Source organism: Mus musculus, chromosome 15, assembly GCF_000001635.26.
Source record: "Mus musculus strain C57BL/6J chromosome 15, GRCm38.p6 C57BL/6J".
Classification (NCBI taxonomy): domain Eukaryota; kingdom Metazoa; phylum Chordata; class Mammalia; order Rodentia; family Muridae; genus Mus; species Mus musculus.
Window position 1 is genome coordinate 25,280,409 of NC_000081.6, and position 19,819 is coordinate 25,300,227.

A 19,819-nucleotide genomic window follows, 5' to 3' on the forward strand; every position below is an offset into this window, starting at 1 on the left:
TTTTGCCCAAGTAAGAAGTACAGCAATTGATCCATGTAAACATTCATGCCTTTGGGCCAGGAACAAAGCTTGTCTTTGGGAGAATTCACAATGGTGATTTTATGGAACATCTTGTTCTCAGTCCAGCCCTTCCTGACCTTGCTAGCACCTTACACAAGACTGAAAAGACCCCAGAGGACAACACACTCTCAGATGATCACTGTCTTCATCTGAAACTAATAGAATGGATCAGAGGGGGATGGAGATGGCTCAGTGGTTAAGAGCACTGGCTGTTCTTCCAAAGGTCCTGAGTTCAAATCCCAGCAACCACGTTCAAATCTCACAACCATCCATAATGAGATCTGATGCCCTCTTCTGGGGTGTCTGAAGACAGCTACAGTGTACTTACATATAATAAATAAATAAATCTTTAGAATGCATCGGAAAGAACTCATTCCTTACTATTTGAAAGCCATAGCAACAGATATGGAAGCACCCATGTTGATCCTCAACAAACTTACACAATTCTGAATTCAGCAAAAATCTATTAAGTTAAAAAAATAGGAGCCAAATAATAATAATAATAAATAATAATAAACTAATGTGCAAACAAGGTAGAAAAGCCTGTGGACGAGCATATGACTAGCTGTGAATACACTTGGGGGAAAGATGCTGGCTAGCGCTAAGAGGCTTGGGAGGTGGTAGCATTGTAGTGGAGGTGCTTATTGGGATAGGTTTATTTTCATTTGCTGATGATGTTTTTGATTGTCTTTTTGTTTGTTTGTTTTGTTTACAAAACACATTTGCCACCATGGATCCAGTAAAGCAGAGAAGAGCCTTTGGCTTTGCATTAGAGAAGCTGGAAAATCAAGAACACAGGGCTGGAGGGAGACACGCCCAAGTCTTGAAAACATGGCCATTGAACACTACAGGCTTCCTAATGTTCCAACATGTCTCTTTTCTCACTCTAAAAAAAAAAAAAATATATATATATATATAGAATTGTTTTCCTGTATCTTATGATTGGTTAGAGAATTCCTTAGAATGGGATTGTGAGGACCCCCTAGCACGATCCAAGTGGCCAATAAATCATGGTTGTTACAATTTGTACAACTAACAATCTGATGCTGGCAGGCACCATTTTGTTTTACCAGCCATGCTTCCAAATTACTGAAAAAAAAAGAAAACAAAAACAAAAACAACAACAACAAAAACAGGCTCAACTCGACGCAAAATTTCTGTGTCACAAATGCCATTCTGTCCCTAGGAACTTAAAAGGAACAGAGGACTCTTTGATGTTTTTGCCTGTCTGAAGGCACCTTCATCTAAAATGAATTCCATTTTGCAATTGCAAAATTAATATCCAGTGTCCCTCAAAACGTAAGACACCTAACAATGCCCTGTAATTAAACCTACAAGCTTGTCTCACCCATTTTTGCTACATCTTTAGCAAATCCGTGCTGGCACCAGACAGCTTTCTCCAAAATTTGGTAACTAAAAATAGTTTAAGATTTTTGTCGATCAGCTTGTGTGGGGCAGGGATGCCCTATGGTTCATTGTATCTTTTGATCTAAGGATTTCTCATAGACTGCAATGAAGGTTTGCACTGGGCTGCAGAAGGCTTACCACTAAACTGAGGAAGACCCTTATTCTAAGCTCTTCTATCAACACAGAATCCACTTCTTCACAGGAGTTGAACTTAAGAGCTCTGATCCTTGCCAAATGATTTCCTTGGTTAGAAGTCACTTTCAGTTCCTTGCCACCCTGGCCTCTTCATCATAGCAGCTGCCCTCTCAAAATGTTCAAGTCAGAAGCTGGTTCATGATCTGAAACAAAGAGGAAAGAGGGTCTTTTATAACCCAAAGGAACATCCCTTCACCTTTATCATTGTCTCTTTCTGGTTTTTGTTGTTTGCTTTTTTGGTATATTTGCTTCTGGGTATTTGGGGTTTGTTTGTTGGTTTGTTTGCTTTTACCACAGTTCATTGGTGAGAAGGAAGCCCCTAGATTCCTCCCACATGTAGAGTGAGCAACTAGCACAGAGGCACGAGGCAGGACTGGGAACGCTTGTAAGCCGTCTCAGAAGCGCATTTTCCAATCGAGAGATCATGCTCACTGTTAGTCTGTGACAAGAGGAAGTAAATCACACTACAAAACCAACCGAGGAACAAAGCAGGCAGGGCCATCACATCAGTCACTTCTCTGTTGCCCTGAGAGAAAGTACCATGACTAAGAGAGCTTACAGAAGAAATGGTTGATTTGGGCTTACAACGCCAGAGCGCTAAGAGTCCTTCAACATCACAGCAGAGAAACATGGCAGCGTGCAGGTCCACTGTCTAGTGCAGCAAGCTGAGACTTCCCAACATAAACTGCCAGCAGAGAGCCAAGAGAAACCTGGAAATAATGGAAACCCTTTGAACTCTCACGTCCTCCAGCAAGGCCACATTTCCTAAACTGCCCAATCACTGCTGCCGACTGTCCAAATGTCTGAAGCTATGAGAGACCTAACTTTCAAGCTACACCTACCCACCTTCCTGCTAGCTTAGTCGCTGCATTTGCTTGGCAGCATTCATTAGAACTAGATCAGTTGTCACGTCCTGTAAGACATTTTCTGTTACTTGAAGACTGTATTGTGTAATGTAAGACTGTATTGCATGCACACCTTCTAGTTTACCTTTAGTTGGGTTTTTTCAAGCAAATCTTACTAATCACAAGAATGCCAAAATAGCTTTTGCCTTGTTTTAAGCACCTGATTCATTTGCAATTTTATATACATATATATATCATCTAAATATATGTATGTGCATATATATGCATGTGTGTGTGCATGAGTACATGGATGAGTGTACAGGCTGGAGACCAGGAGTGTTGGCTCTCCTAGAGCAATGTGTTAAAGCAGCTGCAAGTCACCTAATTTGGGTGCTGTAAACTGGACACAGCTCCTCTGGAAGATCAGCAAGCGCTTTTAACCACTGGGTAATTTTTCCTGAGCCCCCAAATGGCCTTTAGAAGCATACATGAACGGGAGAGATCACTGCCAAAAAGCTGGTGGAAACTATTCCCAAACCACACAAAGCAAATTAAAATTTGACTAGAAGTTTGGGGCCAAGTAATTTAAATTTTGTGGACTCTGATTTCCTTTTGGGACAAGAACTGTTGCATGAGTTAACCTGTCAGTCTCCTTCCAGAACCAAAATGTCCTCAAGATCGTATAACTATGTGTCGTTTCTTTAAAAACCTGCTGTGTTCTCTAGAGCCTTTCCACAAATCCAGAGGCCATCCACTCAAGATAGCCCCAGAGTGATAACGAAGGGTGATACAGGGTGAGTACAAAGCTAAGCTCATTCCCCTTATGTTGCCACCCAGGAAGCTAGTACAACTTCTCAAAGCCTTCCAAAAGGTAAGTGAGCATCTGCCATCTACAAGGGCACACCAAAACCTGAGAAAGGCCCAAGTGATGTGGGCTGGGCCAGAGGAAAGGATGTGCAGACATCCCAGAGTAGAAGACGGCACCAAGCCAGTGAGCATCTTCTCCTAGTCATCCAGTCTCTCTCATGCTGTGTGTAATATGCATGCTGAGACTCCAGATTGTCACCTAGTTGTTGCTGGTCCACCGGAGCAAGCACAGACCATCAGATCCCAGGTTTTCTGTACATGTGTCTGTGTGTCTGTCCTTCCTTCACTCCCTCAATGACCCAGTCAGGTTTCCAGGACCAAGCAGTGCAGGGGGTGACAGACCCTGAAATATACCTACCAGCACTTCAACAGTTGATTTATAAACTACTCCACTTGCAACAAATAAAGGAAAAGATGATGAATATGGGCCTCAGCAGATCCAGATCCCTATGGCCATATAAGATGAGTTCTTCTTTAAGCTTTCTCTACCCAGAAATAATACCAACAGCATAGACACACATATTTTTCTCTCTCTCTCTCCAATTTAATTATACCTATAATATCACTTGTCTCTTATGCGCACAAGCAGAGGCAGCTAATGTAGGTTGTAATAAAATTTCCATATTGTATCTTTTTTTTCCCTCTTCTGTAAAATTATATAGAAGTGTGCCTTGTCCTTTTGTTGGGGCCATTTACAAGCCTGGGGGCAATTACCAAGAGTGTACTAGAGTCACCCACACAATTGCCTAATGGCCACCTGGCACCGAGCCAAGCTTTAAGCCAACCCACAGGGAATTCAAATGTACAAGTCAGCTGCATTAGGAGTCGTGATTCAGTTTGAGGGAAGGTATCGCCTTTCATGATTTATTACGTCCAGTGCTTTCAGTACATTTAAGAGATGATCTAGTTTAGTTGTTTTTTTTCCAAGGGGGCAAAACTGCGCCAAATGAGAACCATCTGAAGTGGGAGGGAGGTGGCAGAAGGGGGTAGCTTACCGAGAAGTGGAGTTACATGGAAAACACAATTCCTCTTAGAAATGGGTCTTCAGAAACCCCAGGGTCTGCAAAAGCAGCTCGGGCTTTCAATCTCCACTCTCTAGCCTGTGGTTATTAAACGACTGCAAACGTGTTAATTCCCCATATGCGGAGTAATCCCTTAGTCCTGAGATCCGACATGTGATTTAAGACGTTGTGCTTGCTAGATCTCATGACCCGGGAGCGAGCTGCACTTAACGCTCAAGAAGAATTTCAAAGACTCTCTCCTCTGTGTAGCCCCCAGAGAACCTGTACCAAGACTTAAGACCTAATAAATTCTCTCTGTGTTCCCAGATGCATAGCCCTGATTGCTTCCACCTCAACAGGAGATGCGCCAGGGAGTCAGTAAATCTCTTCCACACATTTACCTTCTTTAATCCTCACTTCTGATTTTGAAGAAGCACGTGAGCTGCAGTAACATTTAGAAGAAGAAGATAAAAAGCAGCTTAGGGGGAAAATGTGATTTCTGGAATTATAAATCTCTCTGCTTATACTCGTGAATGGAAACAAACACCCAGGAAACTTCAGGTCCATTTCCCACCAGCGTCTCCATCTTTATATTTTATTGCATTCCTCCAGGCTTTTTCAAGCAACTGTACCAAGGGTTTCCGAGAAGAATGTAAGCAATGACTTTTCCTTGATTCCAGCTAGAAATCATGAGCATGGCCAAGAGCAAGAGAGCTCTGACTTTTCCAAAGATACACAATTGTACACAATCCGAGGCCCACCAGGTTCCTTCAAACACGTGTGTCAGGAAATGGAACTGATCAGCCAAGAAGAGAGGAAGCAGAGGCAGTTCTGCCTTTATGTCCATTCCAGTTCCACTCTCATAGCAAACACATAAATCTACTATATGTCTATTGATAATGAAACTGTAAGAAATTGTCCACAGGTGGGGGGTGGGGGGAAATCTGTGGCACCACAATCCTTCCCTGTACTTAAGGTATTTCTGCTTACTAGATACAGTAAGTCGAAGTACCCCACATAAGTTTACTCATTTATTTATTCATTCTTCTTCTGACAAATGTTTTCTGAGCCTCCTCCCTGTGCGAGATGCTGTTCTACGTGTCAGACATAAAGCAATGATCAAAGCAGACGGTGTCTTCATCTTCACCGAGATTCCATGAAGGCAGAGAAATCAACGCGTAAGTAAAGAATGCGAATGTTCAAGCACAGTAAAAAGGCTCTGGAAACCAAATCAGAAGAGAGGGGAAAGGGGGATCCTAGGCTCAAATAGCCTTCTTCAGCTTGAGAGCCACAAAGGCAAGGTAGGGAGAAAGATTTGGATGAGGCAGATGGACCTGAAGATGGTGTGTGCTCAAGAAATTCCTGACAGCCTATCTACCCAAAGAGAACCCAGAGCGCATCGATGCTCCTCTTGAGTTCCCCCCAAAGTCTCAGAGTGTACAGTTATCCACACTGGATTCACAGGAGCCTTAGGCGTGAGGGAGAAGCAGAAGGGTAGTATGGTCAGCAGCGGGGCCTTGGATGCCTGCTGGAGGCACAGGCTGTGTCTCTGCAGACCGTGCTTGTAGGTGATGTGGATGGACAGCCAGCAGACCCAGAAGAAACTCAGTCTGAAGAAACCGATGACCCGCAAGGAGTCAAACTGAAGCATCCTCAGCAGGTGTCGTGATGTGATGAGAAGGACAGCGGGGGACACACAGTCACTGCTCCCATCCGCACTAGGCAGAGACAGCGCGTCAAACTTCATGAGAAATTGCTGGACTTCCTATGAAAGCATAAAGGAGGATTACTAAACTAACTTGAATGAAGGTTGGGAGGCTTGTTATGGGAACTAAATTGCAGTATCGAAAAATAAAGTAAATCACATTTCCTGCAGTGGGGAACCTGTGGCTTTTGATACACACCTCCATGTTCTCTTGAGACTAGAATAGGAAAGAGAGTGGGAGGGAGAGAATTAGATTTATTCCCAAGCCGAGAACAACACAAACGTGGGGGAAGCCCACAAGAGAGAGCCACAGTATCTTTGTCCCAGGTTACAAAACAGGACCATGCCCCTCTGAGAACGAAATCCCTTTTAAGGCTAGCACACCTAGACTAGGCTCCCTTCTTTAGAGAGGCAGAGCTAGAACATAGCTTCCAGATGATAGGGGAGCCCTGTCCTAATTTAGGTCAAAGCCTATTGCTTGCCTGAAACACCAGTGGTTCAGTTCATCTGTTTTCACTCATATTAAATACAATAAGGTGCCCGTTAGCACAATGAACGTGGAGAGGAGAGAGAGAGAAACAGCACAACAGATCAAACACATCGTACTTAAATTCATATAGACACATAAATGCCCAATCAAAAATAACAAACTCTAGATTGAAAATTATTTCTTTTCTTTTTTTTTTTGAGACTGCAGTATTCCATCACTCCTCACTTCCCTTCCCCCCTCCATACACCTCTGCACCCCATCCCCGCCCTGCATACACCCATCCTCACTCTCTCTCACATTCATGGCTTCTTTTTCATTCATTGTTTATACGCACATATGAGTATAATATTCTTAAGTATGCAAATAAAACCTGCTTGGTATAAAAAAACGAACTCTGATAAATAGCTTAGCCAAGATCTAGGGGAAAGTTTTCCTGTATTGGCCTCCGAATAAGTAAATGAGCCATATTATTGCCTATTTTATTCCCCTAATGATCTTTTGCAAAAATCTTCAGCATAAAAATAGCCCAGAAGGAAAAGGTAGAAAACGACATAAAAAGAGGATATGGGAATTGTAAGGTCATGTTTCAAAAGTTAAGCTGTTACAAATAAGATTAATAATTAAATATCAAAATAATTTGATCCAGTCAATCAACTCATTTTAAAATACACAAATAAGTCCTTTGGAAAAGTCAGAAATTGTAGAGAAGTGTGGTGTTGCCTTGGAACCTGCCAGAGGATCCATGGGCCTTCTTCAGAGGAGGTGGAGGGGTGCCTGAAGAGTGACTATCAGCAATCCATTGTACGTATCTAAATATTATAATAATAAAAATAGATATTGGTTTTTAAGAATTGTCACAGAGAAAGAACTTCTGAAATATTCCATCAGTTTTTAGTAGACTTTGGTTTGTAGTTTCTCTTTCTTCCAAAAGGAAGCAGTCTGTCTTAGCATGTCAAAGTTTAAAAAAAAAATGTTACTTCTTCCTTCAGCAAATGATTGAAGTAATTGGTCTTGCTGTGTACAGTACTGTGTCATGCTGTCACGTGTCTGCCCCAGGACAATGACTTTACTCCCCACAGAAACAGGGAAATTGCTGCCTCTTCCTGTCAGTTGACCTGTCTCCTGAGTGAAGCATCTGTCCCTTTCCTCCTCCTCGGGACGTTGACCCACCCTCTCTCTGTGACTCTCTAGACCTCTCATGGACTAGTTTTCATTTTCTCTTTCAGCTTTTCAGGATAGGAGTTTTAAACACTCCAATAAGCTTACAACCAAGCTGGGCAGGCAGCACTAGCGGAAGGGAGAGTTCACACACAGCAAGGCCTTAACAAGGGTTTAGCCCTTCCAACTTCAATGACAGAACACAGTTTTAAAGTGGTTTCTGGATGTTTTATTACTGTTGCCATGTGTTCGAATGCTGATATTTTGAAACAACCTGATTTGAATATCAGAGCGACTGGATGCTTATCATCAGTCATGTTTCAAGTTCATGAGTGAGCTTCTTATTTATAAGTGAGACATTTTGTATTCTCCCTTTCCTCTGGATATCATATTTGTATCTCATTCCCTCACAAGATTGACCAGAAAACAGCATCACTTCATGTGTAGGTGTGTCCTGCTGACCACCCCACTGTAACATGTGGACCACAACAGGTTCTTTCAAGTTTACATAGTTCTAACTCACTTGTATACTTAACTCACTCAATGTGGTTTGAATACATTATACTAAAATGAGTATTTGAATGGTACAAGCATCTTAGGAGTTAGAAATATTATTATTTTGAATTTCATTAAAATAACAAACCTGCATTTAATAGCATCCTATATTAATTAAACTTGTTCTTAGCCAGTGTGGTGGCGCACGCCTTTAATCCCAGCACTTGGGAGGCAGAGGCAGGCAGATTTCTGAGTTCGAGGTCAGCCTGGTCGACAAAGTGAGTTCCAGGACAACCAGGGTTACACAGAGAAACCCTGTCTCAAAAAAAAAAATTAAACTTGTTCTTTGGTGTTTTTTTGTGCATTAGCTGTGCTACATCCTGATTACCCTCTAACACACACACACACACACACACACACACACACACACACACACCCTCTCATCTCCCTCTGGCCAGTGCCCACTCTTCCCTACAAATGCCTTTCCCACATTCACATTTTTTCGGTTTGGTAACCTTTTGGATTTAACCATGACTATCCGTGTGACCACAAACCTACCCACTAAAGCTTGTAGAGTCACTAATGTATACACAACTGAAAACCATGACTCCCCCACACCCAGAATCTGTCAGTAGCCAATAGCTCAGCTGAGGAACGTAGGGCCCTCTGACCCTGATTGTTGGCAAAGCCTGTCTTGTAAAAGCCAGGGAAAGGTAACCATAGCAACTATGTAAAACATTTTTATAATTAATAACCAATAAAATGTAAAACATTTTTAAAAAACTCATCTGTTCACAAACTGGAAAGGGAAACTTTCAATGTCTGGATGAAGAGTACATACCAGTTTCTAGCGCTTTGAGCTGTTCAGGTTTTAGTCTTCTTGAGGTTTATTTGTCAAAATAAGGACATATCATGAGAATTGACATATGGGGGGAGGCATGCCATTGCATATAAAGCTATACAAACAGGACTTTGAAAAAAGTCATGGGAAAGAAAGTGATTGAACCCCACTGTGGCTCATTATCCAAGTAAGAGCCGCATGGAAATTGCGTATTTAGAGACTTCATTCACCAAAATTGTCCATCTATCCACACCTTGGGAAGTCCTTACCTGTCACCTGTAGTATGCATACCTCAGCATGAATTCTACGCACTGATCCACGCCCCCAGACAGATGGCATCCTGTGCTATTTGCTTGTGTTCCCTTCTCTCAGCCCTGTATAAAGTAAAACACACATAGCTTCTTCCCCTTGGTGGGAGTGAATTCCAGTGGTCAGGCTGGAAAACACTTGGTGTGGCCTGTTCCCCATTTCCACCCCACAGCTCGAGAGCTTAAGAAGAGTGACATTTCAAAGGTCAAACCATCAGTCCGTTCATGGCCTTGCCCCTCTCCAGTGTGGCTGGAGTCACAACTACATATAAGGAGAAAGGTTCTTATACTTACGGTTAGTCGCCAGATGCAAGGGTATGTGCTGGAGGGAAGAAAATGCATTCCAGTGAAGGCGTCATCTGGAGATGTCATCACAGTGTTTGTAAGTACAGAGGCCAACTAGAGAAACTACTCCTTGGTTAGCTCAAGAGCGACAATCAATTAGTAAGTGCACTGAGAAGAAGAGTCCGTCTTCCTCCAGAATAAGTTCCCTAACTGGTTATCCAATACCTAAGACCACATATATATAAGGAACACTAAAAGGGCTCAGCAGGTAGTGTGCATGTCTCCGTGTGTGCCTGTGTGTCTGTGAGTGGGTGTGGGTGTATTTTCAGAGGTAAGGAGAAAACAGGAGAAGTTGAAGGAAAGAAAGGGAAAGTTATTTAAATGCAATACTCAAAAAAAATTTTAAAGAGAAAGAAATAAGGTGAAATGTTGAGACACCCATCTGGAGTTGACTGCTTGCTTGTTGTTAGGCACATACACAAGTGGTATTAAACACAAGAATGTGTTTCAATTCCAACATGACTTCCCATCTCCAATACCACTTTAGGCCAACCCATCACCTTCTCTCTCTGGACCTCTCTACTGCAGGATCTCCTGGCCAGCATTTTTATCCCCTCTGTTGTTCTGTAGTACAGCACAGCAGAATGGTGGCACTCAGGCCACGGTGCCTCTCTCCCTTCTGCTTAACAAACACACCTCCATGAACTTCTAAGTCAGAACGAAACCCCATTGGCTTACTCTGGCCCTGCCTTACTCAAATGGAGACTCAGTTCACACCACACTCCCTTCCTCATTCGATCCCTTCTGTATTGGCCTTCTTCCTAGCTTTCCTTCTGTCAAATCCTTCCTTTTTCTTCCTGCACTCCTTGGCTTCCTCCTCTCAACACACCATTCTGAGGTCTTCTTTAGAAGTGATGTCCCAGATACACTCTCAGTGAACTCCATCAACACACTACTCACAGCATGGCACCAGGCAAAGGAAAGGGAGGAGTTTGGCTTTTCAAAAGCACAAGTTCGATGCGGTCCCGCAGGGTATCTAAGTTTCAGCAGATACTAATCAGCATCTCGCCTACTGCATGTTTGTTTATCCGTACCTAGAGATGCTTTCTAGAATGTGGCTTCCCTGAGACACAAGGCTTTGCCTGATGTTTTCCTCATTCCAGCTCCAGTGTCACAATCAAGACCCCACCCATTTGTCCAATTGCTCAATCCAGAAAGACCTGGGCTTGATGAAAGCCTTCCCCCAGGAGGTATAGAAAACCAGGACTGCACAATTGGTGAATTAGCTTAGCAGGCATGCAGAGAGCACAGCAGCTCTCTACTGATTCTCTGACTGAGTGGGCACATGCTGGGATGAAACTATTCCAAGGACCCGCTCCGTGAGAGGGGCTGTTCATTAGCGCATCTGAAGTATAAACAACTTGTACGCAGCCAAACTAGAGGGCCAGCAGCAAACGAGGCTGCTGGCAAGGGTCCTCGCCCAGCGCCAGGCTTTCAATGCTGTTCCCATGAAAACCATTCCTCCTGCCAGGCAGTCAGCCTCCTGTCTCCTTGGGCACTAATTGCTCTGCCTGGTTAAACAATGTAGAAAACGCACTACCCTCAACGCGGCATAAGGAGGAATGGCAAAGAGAGCGGTGTTGGCTTTTCGAAAGCACAAGTTCTGATAAAAAAGGAAAACACAGGAAAATTTTTCCAAGAGAAGAAAATGTTTTGAAATGGCAGAAAATACCTCATCTGGAAGCAAAAGAACAGGTCAGACCTATAGCCTTGATGTTCTCCAAGAAGGCCACTCACTGCAGCCCAAGTGAAAAGGCATAGACTCAGGGATGTCTGGAATCTAGTCTTTGAAACGGTAAAGGCCTTTTGTTTTCCCTGCAAGTAAACATACTGTCCACTGAAACTGCACCATCCACACCCACTGGATCCCTTGCCGGCTATAAACAAAGACATTGAGTGGGCTCTGTGGCATTAGCTGTAATCCCAGCTATTCTAGAGGTTGAAGATACAGAGTCTTTTGAATACAGATGTTAAATACCAAGCTGGAAAACCCAGAAAGCTGTTCCACCCTCAAAAACTAAGACAATAACAAAAAAAAGAAAGAAATTAGTGGATATTGATATTCAAAAGCACACTCTCATATAAACATAAACAATGCATATTAATATTAATAAATTAAATATAAATACGAATATGCACAGCTGGCAGCTAATGACAGGCTTGGCTCTGAATAATTTTTGTCTGTCATAATTATCCACAGCACAAAAATATCTCCAATTTCCAAAACCACAATTTGTTCCTAAAACTCCTTAAAGTGATTATAGCCTTCTACCCAGAACTCTACAACAGAAAGTCACTCCGAAAATTACAGTGACAGCAAGAAGCGCAGACAAGGATCTGACCTCAGTTAATGCTTAATGTCCCCAAATCATGAGCAAACCAACTCTCTATAAACAGGGAAACAGTAAGGAAACCTTATTAACCTTATTAAGTATTCCTGTGATATGTTATCCAGTTAGCTAAATGATATTAATGAATCTGTCCTTTTCTCAATGAATCAAATAACATAGACATGCTTCTTCAGGTCAAGCCAATGGCTGGTCACCTTATTTAATGAGGAAATGATGTGTACCGTTTTTCTCTAGAAGTTTCTAAAACTTAATATTTATTTGCTATGCATGTTAATTAATATTGAAACCTAAAAGGAAAAATGCATTTTAATAACATTTGACAATGTAAGTAAATGAAATCACTCTCCTATACGTTGGAATGTTGAATAGTAGTAAAATAGATATTATTAAAAATATAAAATAAAATAAAACCTGCACTAGATAGGAGAGCACCAACCAGAAAACAGCAAGAGTGAATGGAAAGGAATAGGAAGGGCAAGGGTCCTATGGGACACGAACACAGAAGAAGCTGCTGAGGGTAGAAGACCACAAGGGAGGAATTGGAGGAAAAAGAAGAAAGACAGAAAAGACACAGCTAAAACAAATGTTGTCTGCAAAATACACAGGGAAAAACTGAAAACACTAAAACGGGGCTCATGATAACAATCTGAGCATTAGAAGGTTCACAGCAATACTCCCTACTCCCACAGGAGTTGGGAGCCTCCTCTTGTCCCATCTTTACTTTTCTGTTGCCACAGACAAGGTGCTGAGGCAAGGGAAGTTGGCTACTAGCTAGAAAGCCCTCTAACCCCCGTGTAAATCGGTAGCCAAGGACAAGCAGACCGCTCAGAGCTTGGAGGGAGAGAAGTGCAGACGACTTGGAGCTTAGGGGAGGAGAGAAGCATGTCTGAGCCAGGGGCTGAAAGGTTTGTCTGCACAGCGGCCACTCTGAACTCGCAGCCTTCTTAGGCATCTTCTCCACAGCTGTTGTCTTCCTTGAATCAGGTAAAGAGCAAACTGGAATCAAACAAAGCCTTGCAGAGACCGGGAACCATTTGACTCTAGACTAGTGCTACTTAACACTGTGGAGACAGACCTATCAGTTTCTTGGGGTAGAGACCTGCCTGGCTTAGTAAATGCTCAGATAAATCTGCCAGGTGACTAGAACCTGGGACCAAGACCTGGGGCCAATGAGGCTGATCTCATTATTCAGTGAGTGAAGAAGGTAAAGAAAGGGGTTTTGTCGGGATTGCATGGAAGACAGATGAAGAAAAACTTGAGAGAAAAAAATATGTGTGTGTTTATGTGTATATGATGTATATATAACTGTATACGATGTAGATATGGATGTGTATGTATATACAACAAAATATCTGTAGAAAGCAAAGTTAACTGTGCTCAACTCCCTCCAATAGATCAAGGGGACTACTCGACTCTACTCGACTGAGGTAGGATAAATTAGAAAGATGTTCTGTTAATAGAGTTTAAGAACCCAGGAAGTTTTCCAGCAGGCCTGGCAATGTAGGACAGTTAGGATTGTGCATAAATTTGACATGTGTGGATTCAGGGACCACTCAGCAATGTAAAGGAACATCCAAGCCTCCTGAAAGGATTGCTTTGTGGTTCACAGTCCAGTCTTCCTCAAGAAGCAATGCTTTCTGGAGGCAGGAGCTGAGGTGCTTGTTCACTGATTTTTGACGGCATTGCCCCAGTTGCGTTTGACATTATATTCTCTGTGACCATGAGCCCACTCTATTGGGAATGAAAAGTTTATACTGGAGAAGAATTCTTAGAGAATAAACCTAAACCAAAGGGCTCTGGAAACCACAGAGGTGAATTTGAAAGTTTCGAAATAATGTCACTAAGTATATTCTTCTGTGGTCACTTCGAAAATATCTACAACTGGTGGTGAACCCAGATAAGATGGGTGGGCATCTCACCAATCTGTTTTGAGGGTCATAAGAACAAAAACTGGGGCTTCTTGAAGGAAGAAAAAATTTATTTCCATTTCTATCACTCAACTTACAATTCAGGCTCGAAGTTGCATGAAAATTGCAAACCAAATCTCTAACCAAACCAAAGCAAGCAAAACCAACATATCCTGACACTGTTAGTATAGCTATACTCATGGTCGTTTGCAAACCACGTATTTTTAAATGCACAAAGAAAAAAATCACTTTTGAGACATACTTGTTGCCCACTTTGCCTTCTCTGCCAGAAAGGGGCTCCTGCTTCCAGAAGGGAGGCACTGATTGCTGCATTCCAGGAACAAACTTCACATTCAGGATCTTCTTAAGTCACTGTTGGCTCCAATAATGATAAGGGCTACCCATCAGCCCATATCCTAAACACCACTGCCATTCTCCATTCAGAAGCTTTATCAGAAAACAGACCCACATCCTTGATCTGCTGTTTGGTTTGAAGTAAAGCCTGTGTCTAGCATTCCTTTGGAAGGTCTGAACTAAAACTTCATGTGGTGTCTGTCTATCGTGTGTGTCTGGAGCTTCCCCTCTCGGTCATGGCGAAGCTTTTCAACACCGCTGTGTGTGGGTGCCAACCCTTTGCAGAGGAATCTATGGCCTTTGGGGTGGTAATTTGAGCTATTATTGTTTGCCTGTTTTTATAATGAGATGCCCAACTCTAAGGAATATTTGGCAGTGAATACTTTCAAAGTTGAATCCCACAACTAAGTAAATTAATCTTCTAAGATGTCACTGTCTCATTCAATAAACCCTACATTTAATCCATCATGGGGTGGGGGGGGGAGGTTCAAAACTCATTAGTCATTTACAGTAAACTGGCTCTTTCATCTACAGAAACAGATTCACAGCAGCATGACTTCTGTAGTCTACGTGACTCTGTAGTCTATTAAACTAAGCAATTACTAACCGGCAAATGGTTTTTTTGTTTTGTTTTTTTTTTAACTCCTTATCATACAAGATGACTTAAGGCAACTTTTGGGCAAATATGTAATGTGTGCCGAGCATGGATTATAAGTTGAGAGAGAGAGAGATGTGGCCAAATTTATTCTTCCTTCAAGATCCCTAACTTTCATTCCTATGACCCTCAAAACCAACTGGGTGTGGCCCAACTGTCCCATCTAGGTTAACCAGCCATTGTAAATAATTATGTCTACAAACCACTTCCCCAGAAAACCCCTAGACTGACCTTTAATTGAATAAACCCAGGACTGTACTCTAGCAATGCTGATGAATAAAGTATCTTAGTGTAGCCATGGAACCCATGGTGCCACAAGGGCTCCAGCATCCAGAGAAGACATTGGTGACATACTTCATCACTAGCCGATAACCAAGGAATCGCTGAACAGAAACAGCTTCCAAAGGTGCAGCGCATGGTCAGAGGGCTACATTGTCTCAGGCTCAAAGTGAAAAAGAACACCCTGATGAAAGTCACAGTTCCTTTCAGAGCAAAGTTGCTCACCTCAAGGCATCTAGGAAGGAGAGAGGGTGTGTGTGTGCAAGGTGTGTCCCTGGGTGTGTCCCCTCCAGGCAGACCCCGCCTCCTAACATTGTCTCCCGCTGCCATCAAGGTGTAGCTTCATCAAGTGGAACAATCCACTGAGCTGATTGGATCCTGCAGAGTCTAACCATTTCTCAGTGGTTGAATCCACCAGCTGGCCAGCAGTTCTTCAATGCATGAACCTTCTGAGGGGAGACTTCATATTCAAATCAATCGTAACAGGAAAGATGTTACCTGGGTACCTAAGGCATAGCTGTCCAAGAGAAGGTAATCAAGTGGGGAAACTGACAAGTTATAGCAAGTATACAACATGCTGCACATGTGTGAGTGTAGTGCGTGCACACACACCACACACACACACACACACACACACACACACACACACACCAGGAAAAGCTCAGCCCACTCGTCGAGTCACTGCTTTTCGTCATTTACCCAATTCAGTCAGTTGTTTAAAGCCAATCATCAGTTTTAAGTAAGCCCTACCCATTAATGAAAATGTTACCTTAACCAAAATGTCCTCAAATTAAACAGATTTTGATTTTATCCATGATAAAAGTTTTCCATTGTCAAAGCATAAAATTATTATTATTTTCTAGCTTGATGGCACGATATAAAGTATATTAGAATTCATCAACTCAGAGAACTTTCTTCCCAGCCTTCCCAGTGGTTTTACCTAACACCGGTTCTATCATTGAGAAAGTAATTGAAGGATGCGGCCCTTGCCAGAGTGACTACAGTCACCTTTAGTACAACCGCTGCCTTTCTTTTATATTGAGACTTCACGTCTTTTTAACACGAAGTGTTTCAGGGAAGCAGGAGTTTCCCTTACAAATCTAGGTCAAAGCCAAACTCGTGTTCTGAGCTGTGTGTTCTGTTGACCTCCACAGGCTCCTGAACAGCGGATCAGATGGGTTCAGACTCTAACAGGTTTGGCAGCACGTAGCTCCTGACAGTGAAAACAGTAGCCAATGGAAGTCCAGCCCACGCCTGCCCTACCACTTTCAGATGTGCCAACCTCCTGCGTTAAGTCAGTCTCAGCTGATCACTCCATAAGGGTGTGCCTCTGTGTGTGTGTGTATGTGTGTGTGTGTGTGTGTGTGTGTGTGTGTGTGTGTGTGCGCGCGCGCTGCTTCTCTGAGAAATCCTGATATGAGTCTCTTAAGCTTTACACATATACTTACCCAAAAGATATAACCACCATTAATAAAAACACTTCTTTTGCAACCAATTAAATAATTTATTTCATTGATCTCACCTGAGAGGACTGAGGATAGTTTTTTTATTGTTGTTTGGTTTCATTTCTTTCTTCTTTTTGTCTGCCTCAGGGAGTCACATACCTGTTTTTGTTTGTTTGTTTGTTTGTTTGTTGTTTGTTTGTTTTTGTCATAGACTGCAGTTGGCAGAACCAGACACGCTCTGTTCTCCATCCAAATTCTGCTTCCTTATTGCCAAGGCTTGTTAGGCAATGGACACTGGCCAGGCTCAAGGGATGGCAGACATTCAACCTAACCGCTGAATGCATATGTGAGGTATGGATAAAGATTGGCTGGGTTGCAATTAGCAGACCAAAAAGCTATGGTGACTTGGGGCTGTCGAGTGTGTCAGCTGAGGAGCTCCGTATTATCATACCTTCCTCTCAGTGAGCTTATTCAATTAATTGCTCTTCTAATTAACAGTCAGAGAATGACCACAGTTAGCAAAGAAAGAGCCGAGAAGACATTTCATGATGTGACTATTAGTCCCTTGTGAGCCTGATCTTTTCTTTCTCTCTTTCTTTCTTTCTTTCTTTCTTTCTTTCTTTCTTTCTTTCTTTCTTTTTTTCTTTTTCTTTCTTTCTTTCTTTTTTTTTGATAAGGTTTTGCTCAAAGGACTAAGATTTCCCTTGTTGCTAAGGCAACCAGCCCTTCAGGAATAACAGATCTATATATTATCCCAGGAGGAAGTGTCTGCAATTTGATAAAGAGAGAAAAGAAGTCATGTAGCTACAGGCCCTTATCACAGAGGAAAGCAAAATTAAAGCTCAGAAGGGAGAAGCAGAGCAGTTGGTGTGGTGGGTGCTGGGTTTAAAGGGTGGAGCTAAATGTGCGTCTTCCCAGGTGGAAGATAACTTTATTTGGAAATGAAAAGATGTGCAAGAGGGGGAAGAAAACTGATGACTGGGCAGGTGAGGAGTGATGGAGAAAAAATGAGCAGGGGTCTGACCGAGGAATGGAAAGGATGTACAGGGAGGCAAATATAGAAGAGGGGAGCAGAAAACAAACAGTAAGAGTTCCTGAAAACTCCAAGGAGTCCTTATTTACTTACTATTTACTATGCACATAGTTCTGTGTATAAATACACACACAGTTTAAATAAGCTCTTTTCATCTGGACTAATGCTACTCCCTCCAAGAGCCAAAGGACCTCCCCCTCCCCCCAAAAAGCCTCAGAGAGCTGCCTCTCTCTGCCTCCCCCATACTGGGATTATAAGTATGTGCCATCAGGCATGGCTTTTTATATGGCCACATGGGTTTGAGGTAGGGGTGGAGGTGGGGGATCGAACTCTGGTCCTTCCTCACACGTGTAAGGCGACGTCTTTACAAACTGAGCCATCTGCCATCCTCAAAAGGGCTGTCTTCAAGGTAGTCACAATGTAACATTCTCCCCTGCTAGATAAGCTTTTCAATTTATAATGTGAATTAAAGAATATGAACGGAGTTGCATTGTCCTGACAGTGTAAGTGACCGAGGGTCAGGACTCATACTGACCGCACAGTAAGAGGCATATGGGTGTCAGCTTGGGTTCAGTCAGGACAAAGTAAAGAAAAACACTTCAAATATTTCCAGTGGAGAAGTATTTAACATGGGGAAATTGATTACGCTGTTGAAAAGTTTGGAGAGCCGGGAAGGGAGATGTTTTTACAGATTCAGAGCTATCTGCTGGAGTCTGAACTCATCCAACCTGCTGTTCGGGAGCCTGTAGAGGTTGGTGGTGGCAAACTACATCACAGGCACAGGGAGGCTGCAGCCACTGATGAACCCAGAAAGGAATGGTTTGCATTTCTCTCAGCATCTAATCTCACAGGCGAGTCTCCTGTTGGTAAGATCTCTGCAAGATCTCTGCTGGAACTTTCTGGAACTATGAGACATAGTTTCCAGGCCAGGAACCAATAGACATTCTGGGATTCAGGAGCAGTCAGTTGTGACAGCACCGCTTTAGGAAAACTTCTTGGGCACTTACTCCATCCCCACCCCCCCACTCCACCCCTTCCCCATAACGATTGCTCTATCCTTTCCTGACACACACTGCACTGCACTACAACCACTCCAGTGTTTGCTTTCATCTTATTATTTCCCCTATGTCTTTCCTCCACGTTAATACTACCTGCTTGTTTTGCATCTGATCTCACTCTCTCAAAGAACTTGTAAAGAGAAGGAGAACTTCACGTATTGATAAGTGATTTTTAAGTCAAAAAAGAAACAAGGAACCATTTAAGATGCTGAGGATACAGGGCTGGATAAGACAGCCATTTTGTACTCTTGATGAAGCTTATATGTTAAAATAGGAGACAGAAAACAAACAGTAAATACGCATTTATTAGTATATGCTGATATATGTTCCGAAGGAAAAATAAAGTAGGGTGAAATGTTGGAGAAAGACAGTGGCTTGCGTTTTGGGGACTAGGAAAGGTGCTCCGGAGGGAAGATCTGCAGGGTAGGAGAGAAAGCCATGTTCAAGGTTGAGGAAACAGATAAAGCCCCAAGCACTGAGGCAGAGGCACTATGGCAGGTTTGACAAATGCATACGGCTGGAAAGAGGCAGTAAGAGAAGCAAGAAATGAGATCAGAGGGCGGGGGTGGGTCACACAATACTCATATTTAAAATTTATTTATTTATTTTACTCTTAAAAAAAGATATTATAACATAATTACAATATTTCTTCTCTGCCTTTTGTCCCTCTAAAACCTTCCATAAGCTCCTCTCTGCATCCCTTCAAATTCATGGCCTAGTCTTTCACTGTTACTGTATGCATACATGTATATGCGTACAAGTAAATATTCCTAAATGTAGCCTGCTGTGTCTGTATGTTATCTGCCTGTGTGTTTTTAGAGCTGTGCTTGGCATTGGACAACCAATTAGTGTGCTCTTCCCCAGGGGGAGAGCCACGTCTCCTGCTTCCAGCTCTCCTCCGTTGCCCATAGCTCTTCCTAAGGTTGAGGCCTCATGGACTTTTTCCTGTCCACCTTAGCATGTCCACTGGTGCTGTCCTTGTGCAACTCATGCTTGGACAGTCATGCTGGTGGGACCTTA

General features: G+C 42.7%; 1 long non-coding RNA gene across 6 annotated transcripts; it reads right to left on the reverse strand.

The window, feature by feature from the left end:
• Positions 1-1,030: 1,030 nt before the first annotated feature.
• On the reverse strand, positions 1,031-11,766 carry 4930445E18Rik. Of its 6 annotated transcripts, none has more exons than XR_875077.2 (4): positions 9,667-11,755; positions 9,356-9,438; positions 2,248-6,140; positions 1,031-1,805 (listed from the first exon to the last, which is right to left on the reverse strand). It is a non-coding gene; the product is annotated as an RIKEN cDNA 4930445E18 gene (long non-coding RNA). The 6 variants fall into 6 exon arrangements; XR_875075.3 differs by having other exon boundaries at positions 4,370-6,140; positions 9,334-9,438; positions 9,667-11,736; XR_875076.3 differs by having other exon boundaries at positions 4,777-6,140; positions 9,334-9,438; positions 9,667-11,729.
• Positions 11,767-19,819: the final 8,053 nt, after the last annotated feature.